We start from the raw sequence: 8,782 nt of genomic DNA on the forward strand, positions 1-8,782 counted from the left end.
TCATTCTGATATGCTGATTTGCTGCTCAGAAACATTTCTTATAATCAAAGAATAAAATAGATGTGCTGCTTAAAACTTTTGTGGAAACAATGATACATTTTTTTCATGATTCCTTGATAAATAGAAAAAAAAAGATTAATTATTTGACGAAACAGCATTTATTTTAAATATAAATCATTATAAATATCTTCACTGTTGTTGAATAAAAGTATTTTAGCAAAAATCTGACCGCAAACTTTTGAATGGTAGTGTATATATTAATATTATTATTTTAATAATAATTGTTAATAATATTCATATAAAAATATGATGCAGTATTAATAATCAGGTATAATATAATATAATATAGTATAATATAATAACATTCATTGTAAAATTCTATTATTTGGCTACTCTTTTATATATGAGTTTATCTGTAGCTGTAGATGTCTTGGTATGGATTCACTTAAGATCCTTTCAGCAAATTTGCATTTTTACATAACCAACTTTTTTTTAAAGAAATTAATCCCATCCTCAAACTCATCTCATATGGGCCCTAACAAGCAAAATATGAGTAAAAATAGTACAGTACAATGAAACACACAACTATGCATATAAAGCACACGCCGCCCCCTCCCGCTCTCATGCTGGCTGCTCCACATCTGGTAGTGGTTTGCAGCAGTGAGGTATCCCGGACAGAGAAACCTGATCCCCCCCCAGGCTGAGGCCTAATCCCGGCCCAGGAGTCTGTGTGACTGACAGAGGCTGTGTTTTCTCAAGCCGACCTCTGGAGCTGCTCTGTTTCCTTTATCCTGTCACTGGTCAGAAACTCAACCCCCACCGACCCGCCTTGGCCCACCAAACCCCCTCCTCCATCGGCTCGCCATGTAAGCGCTCTCTTCATTCGCCCCTTTCCTCTATCCAGGCCCCTTCTGAAACAGACACTTTCTAAATAAAGACTGTTGGAGCAAATGGCTATCATCACGAGGGCAACATCCCCATACAATGATATATATCCAAATACCATAGCAGCATAACTATCTGATACCATCATTGTACTATGGTACTGCGAGAGTACTATTTTGTTATCGGTTTAATTTCGGTCCCACGGGTGTCTTTAACTACTAGTATTAACGTTTAAATTAATCATGTAGTCACTGAGAAAAACAATAAGTAGAATTTACTCAATTTTAATAAGGCAAGTTTTTGCACTGATATTTTTCAAGTAAATTTCACATTTATGGAAATTAAGTAAATCTACTTAAGTAAGCCGAGTAAAATTAACAAAGTGAAAAAGTACATATAACTTGACCTGTTAAATTATATTGAGTAATTTTTACTTACAAATCTGATGTAATTAATATAATTAAGTAAAACCATTTGATATTTTAAATACATTTTACTTGTTTTATGCAGTGCTGGTAATTATTTTAAATTAAATGTTACTCTTATAATGTGACAAAATAATACAGTGACAATGTGCAGTTTAGAGTAATTTATTAAGAAATAAGCATCTAAAAGATCACTTTGGACACACAATTCAGCTTGTTCGGTCTCTCTCTTTGTCCCTCTCAACCGGTTTACAGCAACGAAGGCACAAAGGACTGAATACATTTGAGAAATATCCTGAAATTAAGAAAAGAGAAAAAATAAACAATAATCAGTAAACAGCAAATACTTTTAAATTAAAAGTTAATCAATTTGCATTCACATTATTCATTTCACTCATGCCAAATCATATCAAAAACATTAAAAACATCCTGCATGACCTCACTCTCCTAGCCATTTCTTCACATTAATGCACACAGCATGCAGATACATTTATTTATCATGGCTACGAATTAGGAATTTGAGAGTAACTTATGCCTAAGTTTCTAATTTTTCACTCGTCTTGATTTAAATAAGGCAACTAATTATTGTTATTTACAACGTGGTCACCATTTAGTAAAAGCAGGGATCATTTAATAGATAGTACGCACGATTTAGTCAATGAATGAAGGAATGAATTATATTGTGCATGATGAGGGAACGAAAACCTGCTCACTTTTATGGTGTCTTTAACGCGTCTAGTTAGACGGCTGAACATTCCGCTCGAGTTCAAATTTTTCAACTTGCGCGGAAGACGTTCGCGGCAAACGCGTCGCCCAATTCGCGATGCCCGGCGCGAATGATGCGTCTATATGCGTCTTTGCATTGACTTTGTATGTAATCTACTCGCGCAAATAATTAAATTCGCGTTCGGTTAGGCCTATTGTTAATTCGTAGCCACGATATTTGTCATCTATAAAGAAAATTGCACACAAAATAACAAATTAAACGAAAAGATCATGATTTAAGTAACATATTCATGGTTTTTAGGCGTAATTTACTTGTGTAAAACGTAAAGTTTAAAACTGAGGAAAAAATAGGCCTGTTGCTAACGCGTCGAAAGCTAACTTGTCATTAAGAATATTAAACTTTTCAAATGTATAGAATTAAGTGATGAAAACACATTGGTTGATCGTAGTTACATTTACTGAATAAATTACATCTAAAAATCCGTAATATACTGCAGTTTTTAACTGTTGCTTACCTGAGAGCAGATGGAGTGGAGATTGGAAATCCAAATTCCTCAATAACGGTTTTCTTCTTTCCGCGCATGCGCAGATTCCTTTCTTCAATGACGTAAATTTTACTTGATTTTTTAAAAAATTTGCTTCAAGTACTTAATTAATGCGTGTAAATATGTCAGAGAGTCAGAAGTCAAATTTACTTGTCTGTTGGATGTATAATATTTACAAGTAAAAATTGAGTATATAATTAGGATTTACTTAATATTCTAAAGGTTTCATTTTTACAAAATTATTCTTAGCAAAGATAAATGATTTTTCCTGTTTTATTTACTTTGCCATAAAATCATTTTTTACAGTGTAGTGCAATGCACTTATTGCGTACATGCATGTTTTTACATTGTACTTATAATATTATAATTACCTGCATGTAATTACATCAGTAATTCATTTTTGTAATTACATCTATAACTACAGTTGACCCTTCCCTTACCTTTTAACCCATTCTTAAATTTACCCATGCCACAAAACCTGTCCCTGATCTTACCCGTATCCCACCTCAATAGCAGCAAAAGTGTCTTGCAATACAACATGAACACAATAAATACATTGTACTTTTTTTGTATGTAAGTACATAGTAGTTAAAAACATCTTATAAAAAATGTGTGACCTTAATTTTTCTTTAAGTTCTAGTAAATCCCCTACTGATATATTTCAGTCAAAAGCTAAGTTTTAGCTAAACAGCCAGATATGTGTTTCAGCAAGCTATTCATCCATTAACATTAGTGCTGCAGACAGCTCTTTACGTTAACCTAAAACCAAATGCCAATACGTGTGTCCTTGTGCTTATTCTGGGATGTTTTATGCTCGTCTGTCTGGACATTGACAATGTGCTAACAAGTTGGTTGCTGAAAATAGTAAGGAGTGTTCAGAGGTGCCACATAGCATTCTGGGGTGTCTGGAATGCTGGAGACGGGTGGCGTTCATTACAGATGGACCCTCCACCAGCAGAAGGGAAGGAAGAAATGTGAAAACAAGAGGCAGCAATGCTCGCCTGCTTTGTGAAGCTTATTAATTAAGTGTACATTTTCAGTACCATTTGTAGAAACATTTATTTATTTTGACCCAAGGCTGATATCGCAAATAACATTGATATAGTAAAAACATTGTAGTCCCTTTAGACTTCCGCTGACTGGGATTTCTAAAGAACATTTTGTGCAGGTTTTTATACATGAATGTCTTTTGTGGAGAAAAAAAAATTGAGAGATCAAAATAATGAGCTACATTAATCCACACATAGTAGACAATCTCATATTTAATAAAGGATAAGTGTGATCAGTTTAAAGTCGGCATGAAATGGAAGTCACTAGTCTTTTCTTCCCTATAGGGACATCTTTCCAAGTTAAACGGCTTCTCCAACAAGACAAAATGTAGGGCGGGACTTGATTTTGTCCATTGGGAATTGATTGGATCATTGTGATTTGCTGTTGCTGTGATGTAATTTGAGTGACAGGTTGATCCCGCCCTCTCACCAGTAAACACGCATCAGAAAAGAGAAGTCACTGCAAGTGAGAGGGGAAGTCATTTTTGATTAAAGATTACGAGGACACATGAATTTAAATAAATAAATAAATAAATAATGATGTGCATGGATAAGTCATTTATAATAAATACTGCAATATTCCATAAAAAATAAGAATTGTCCATTTTGATTTAATGCTGACCTCAACTGCTAGTAGCAATAGTGAGGTAACTAACAATTGACATAGGCCTATACAAAGTTCTGTTATGAAACTCTAGATGGCGCAGGCTGATTGGTCCCTATTTGTTAGCAATCACATCGTTATCTACATAACGCAGCTGATTGGTTGCCGTGGCATCAGCAACCAATGAGCTTGCTGCTCAACATTCAAATACTTGGCATGGTTTGCAGTTAGCAGTCAGTCTACAGCGCTCTTCAGAAACCCTCCACCTTCCCCAGCTCCACCTGTATAGATCTGCTACGGGGGTTATTTCAGCCCGATCACACGGCAATTCGTACGAATTTTACGAGGTGGCTAATTCGTACTAATTCATACGACCTCACTCGTACAAATTCGTACGATTTTTGCTAATTCGTACATATTTTACGAGTTACCAAATTCGTATGAATTCGTACGAATGACCTACCCCTGACCCCGCCCCTAAACCTACCCATCACGTGGGTTTAGACAAATCGTACAAATTCGTACGAGTGAGGTCGTATGAATTAGTACGAATTAGCCACCTTTTAATCACTCGTACGAATTGGTCGTGAGATAGCGAGCGTTGGTTATTTCATGTATGTTATATGTGCAGCAGCATATCTTACATGCTCAAAACAGCACGTCTGTGAATGTATTGGCAGGAGTGTAAGTCTATGTACTTGCTCTGCAGCAGCAGCAATAATCAACAGCAGCAGCGTAGCACATCTATTCCGCCAAGACCAAATACATTCACTTTGCCATATCAATTACCATGCCAATCTCTCAGAGACTTGTCATGACAGACATAATGTTTTATATTATATTTTATATGTAGAAAGAAGTCCAAATCCAGTTAAAACAAATCTAGTGACCAGTGAGACAGACAAAATCAAGAAAAAAAGAGGACAAGAAAGCAAGCAGAAGAGCATTCATGTTGCTTTTTGGCAGGAATTGTGTCATGCAGGATGAATAATTGCAGTGGCCGGGTGGGTAAGATCAGAGGGCGAGGAAGGTGAGTGGGGTGTGGAGAGACAGAGCAGAGGTCCCACTCACAGCGCACAGCAAGAATGTGGAACCAAATGCAGCCCTTCTCTCCTGAGAACGGGGTCGCTGCTGCATTCACACTGCCTTACAGGCGAACATGTGAGGCTCTCTCCATCCCCCTTCAGTTAAACTCGCTCCCTCGTACTGTCTATCTCCTCCACACACCCGTTTCTTTGCCTCATTGACATCAAAGCAGCGCTGGAACCCATTAAAGCAGACAGACTTGCTGAAAAATAAACCATCAGTGACCGGTGCAGGGGTGCAAAATAACTGGCCGCTCTGTGTCCTGACTATAGGCAAAGAAAACACTGCGGATCCTACAGCAGGACACTGAACATGCTCGCTGTCTCATGGTTTAATGCAGAAGACAGAAATCTGGCATTCAAAAGTTTGTGTGAGAATATCCGTGCCAGCAAAATACATTGAACAAGTAGCAAACTGAGAAGCTGCGGTTGCTATTCTACAACCTAAATCAAACCGCAGAGTAACTTCAGAACTATTTTCTCAGACAAAAAGATTTGACTGAGAAATGACTAGACATATAAACATACTATTATAAATACATTTTCATGTTGGCTGTCATGTGCTGTTGAGGTTTTTGTGAGCGATCATGTTTGGGACAGGCCTAAGTTAGTTGTGCCCCCTGGTGGAATGCAGCACTTTTCCATGAGGTTCATCCACGTGATTAGAGGCGACGCAAGCATACTAAACTTTAGTCTTGCGACAACTCAGTGCATTCATGTCATGTCAGAATGATTGTTTTTATAAGCTGAGCACTATACCATGAAGTCATAATTACCAGTGGGAGATTTACCAGACCTGACTTTCCAAGGTGTGTGTCAAGATTTGTGGCAGAAGAAAACTGGTATTGATCATAACAATCTATTATTGTGAATGTTGATGGTACAATTTATTTTGCCATCTTGTTTACAGTTGATTGAGATTCATTTAGTTGGTTTATTTCAACTGATACGATAAAGACAAATTACAGACAAAGTATCAGTTAAATACCTAATGTGCAATGTTTACTCTTCATTTTTTTATTTTGTTGAATTAGCACAAAAAAAAAATCTGTCTTTGTCAAGAAGACAAAATAGTGCAGTGAGTCCATTTCATTCCAAAGAAAATCACTTGACCGCATATTACATGGCAATTACGATTTCTAAACTTGTAAGTAATGAACCTCCAAGGATACAGAATGACTTCCATTTTAATGAACACAGGCTATCTTTCTTATTGCATCTAGCCACACAAATTATTCTTGAGTCACGTAGAATACACTACTATCTGTAAGATTTTTTTCTAAATGTTTTTGTCTCTTAATATATTTGATCATTTAGTCCTGTGATGGCAAATCTGAGTTTTCAGCATCATTACTCCAGTCTTCAGTGTCACATGATCCTTCAGAAATCATTCTAATATGCTGATTTGCTTCTCAAGAAACATTTCTTATTATTATCAATGTTGAAAACAGTACTGCTGCTTAACATTTTTGTGGAAAACATGATGTTTTTCAGCATTCTTTGATGAACAGAAAGTTCAAAATAACAGAATTTATTTGAAATAGAAATAGTTTGAAAAATTATGAATCTTTACTGTAACTTTTCATTAAATGAATGCATCCTTCCTGACTGAATAAAAGTATACATTTTTTGGTCACACTTTAGATTAGGGTCCAATTTTCACTATTAACTGTGACTTTTGCCTCAATAAACCCCTAAATACTGCTTATTAATAGTTAGTAAGGTAGTTGTTAAGTTTAGTTATTGGGTAGTATTACGGGATGGAGAATATGGTCATGCAAGGAATTAATGTGTGCGTTATAAGTATAATAAACAGCCAATATCCTAGTAATATTCATGCTAATAAGCAACTAGTTAATAGTGAGAATTGGACCCTAAACTAAAGTGTTCCCTTTAACTCCTTTAAAAAGTCATGCAGAAACATACTATTTCTGTTTGCAGAGGTCGCCACTAGTACATCTGAAGAAACTACTTCTAACATGGAACAGCTTGACTCTAGTCATAAGGTATGACCTCAAGCAAACCTTTCCATCCTGCCTGGATCACAAAACATCTCACTATATCTGCTGAGAGTCAGAGAGACACTTTTATAATCTAGTATGAAATATTTCACAGTGAGAGAAAAGGAATTAACCATGAACTACAGTTCAGTGCACTCCACCTCAATATAGCAAAGTCAGATTAATCTCTTTGAATCAAAGCCAGTTCTGTTCCCAAATTAATTAGATTTCCATTACGCAGACAAAGTCAGCATGCTTTTCTTCTGAATTAATTTTTTTTTTTTATTATACCTCAGTGTGAAGCACAGCATGTGTTGACCAGTAGTTGTTATTAAATCAAGCAACATGTATGGTGCAATCTATTGTTACATTGATTTAGTCTTTAGTCTGATTCAAGGACATTGCTAAGTGCTTTTTTGGCACCAGAGAAGTTTTTCATCCTGTGTGATCCTTAACATTGTGCAGAGCAATGGCAAAAACACAAGAACTTTGCAATGTAAACTAATCAGACATTTTCTTTAGGTTTTTGATCATAACTGCAACTTCTTCGGCCAGAAAGCGTTGATGATCTATGAGTCCTCCTGAATTGTTCAGGGTAATTGTTTTTGTGAAAATCACACCATATTTGTGTGGTGTTTTTTTATAGGCTTTTAAGGTCAGTCAACTTGCAGAGAAAACGAATGCTAAGAAGAAGCAGCATATTTTAGGTTCCTACAATAAAACATTACAGAAGACACAGGTGAGTCTTTTTACATGTATACAGCTGAATATTAAATCAACGTTGTTCTCCGGGGAATTGCAGGATCATGTCTTTATGAAAAATCACAAAAAAAGTGAGATGCTGCTTTCTGTAGGTTTTTAAGGTCCAAACACACGCAGAGACTAATGCAGAGGAGGAGGAGGAACAGGAAGAAGAAGAAGAACAGGAAGAAGAAGAAAATGAAGAAGAAGAAGAAGAAGAGGTGTATGAGAATGAGGATTGTTTTGGCTCTGACGATAAACTAGTTAATAATGTACAGGTAAGTCCTTCCGAATCTCTATGACTTTCTCTATTTCTTTTACATTTTCAACTTTCTTTAGTGTGTAATGTTGCTGTTTGAGCATGAAAAAAGTCAAAAACTCTGCAAAGTTACAGAGCACAAAGTCCCTCCAAAGGGAGTTATTCTCTAGATCAGTGCACACTGTTTCTGAACTCCCTGAAGCGCCTCCATTGTAGTCTTGAGTTTTCTTCCAGGAACGGACACGTCAGAGTATTCCTCATTTTAAAAATCCCTGCCCAAGGCAAATGCACAATAAAGTAAAATGGTAAATGGACTGCATTTATATAGCGCTTTCACAGACCCAATGGCCACCAAAGCGCTTTACATTTGCCTCACATTCACGCCGCAAGGCGCCATCCAGCTCGTCGGGAGCAGCTGGGGTTAGGTGTCTTGCTCATGGACACCTCGACACTTGGTCAGGTG

The 8,782-nt window shown here is 36.5% G+C and overlaps 1 long non-coding RNA gene across 1 annotated transcript; it reads left to right on the forward strand.

Moving 5' to 3' along the window:
* Positions 1 to 7,097: 7,097 nt before the first annotated feature.
* On the forward strand, positions 7,098 to 8,242 carry LOC130085735 (uncharacterized). Its single transcript, XR_008807164.1, has 3 exons — positions 7,098 to 7,325; positions 7,966 to 8,058; positions 8,174 to 8,242. It is a non-coding gene; the product is annotated as an uncharacterized LOC130085735 (long non-coding RNA).
* The last annotated feature ends 540 nt before the right edge of the window (positions 8,243 to 8,782 follow it).

The sequence above is a fragment of the Rhinichthys klamathensis genome, unplaced genomic scaffold, assembly GCF_029890125.1.
Source record: "Rhinichthys klamathensis goyatoka isolate OS25496 unplaced genomic scaffold, OSU_Roscu_1.1 h1tg000088l_1, whole genome shotgun sequence".
NCBI classification, from domain to species: Eukaryota; Metazoa; Chordata; class Actinopteri; order Cypriniformes; family Leuciscidae; genus Rhinichthys; species Rhinichthys klamathensis.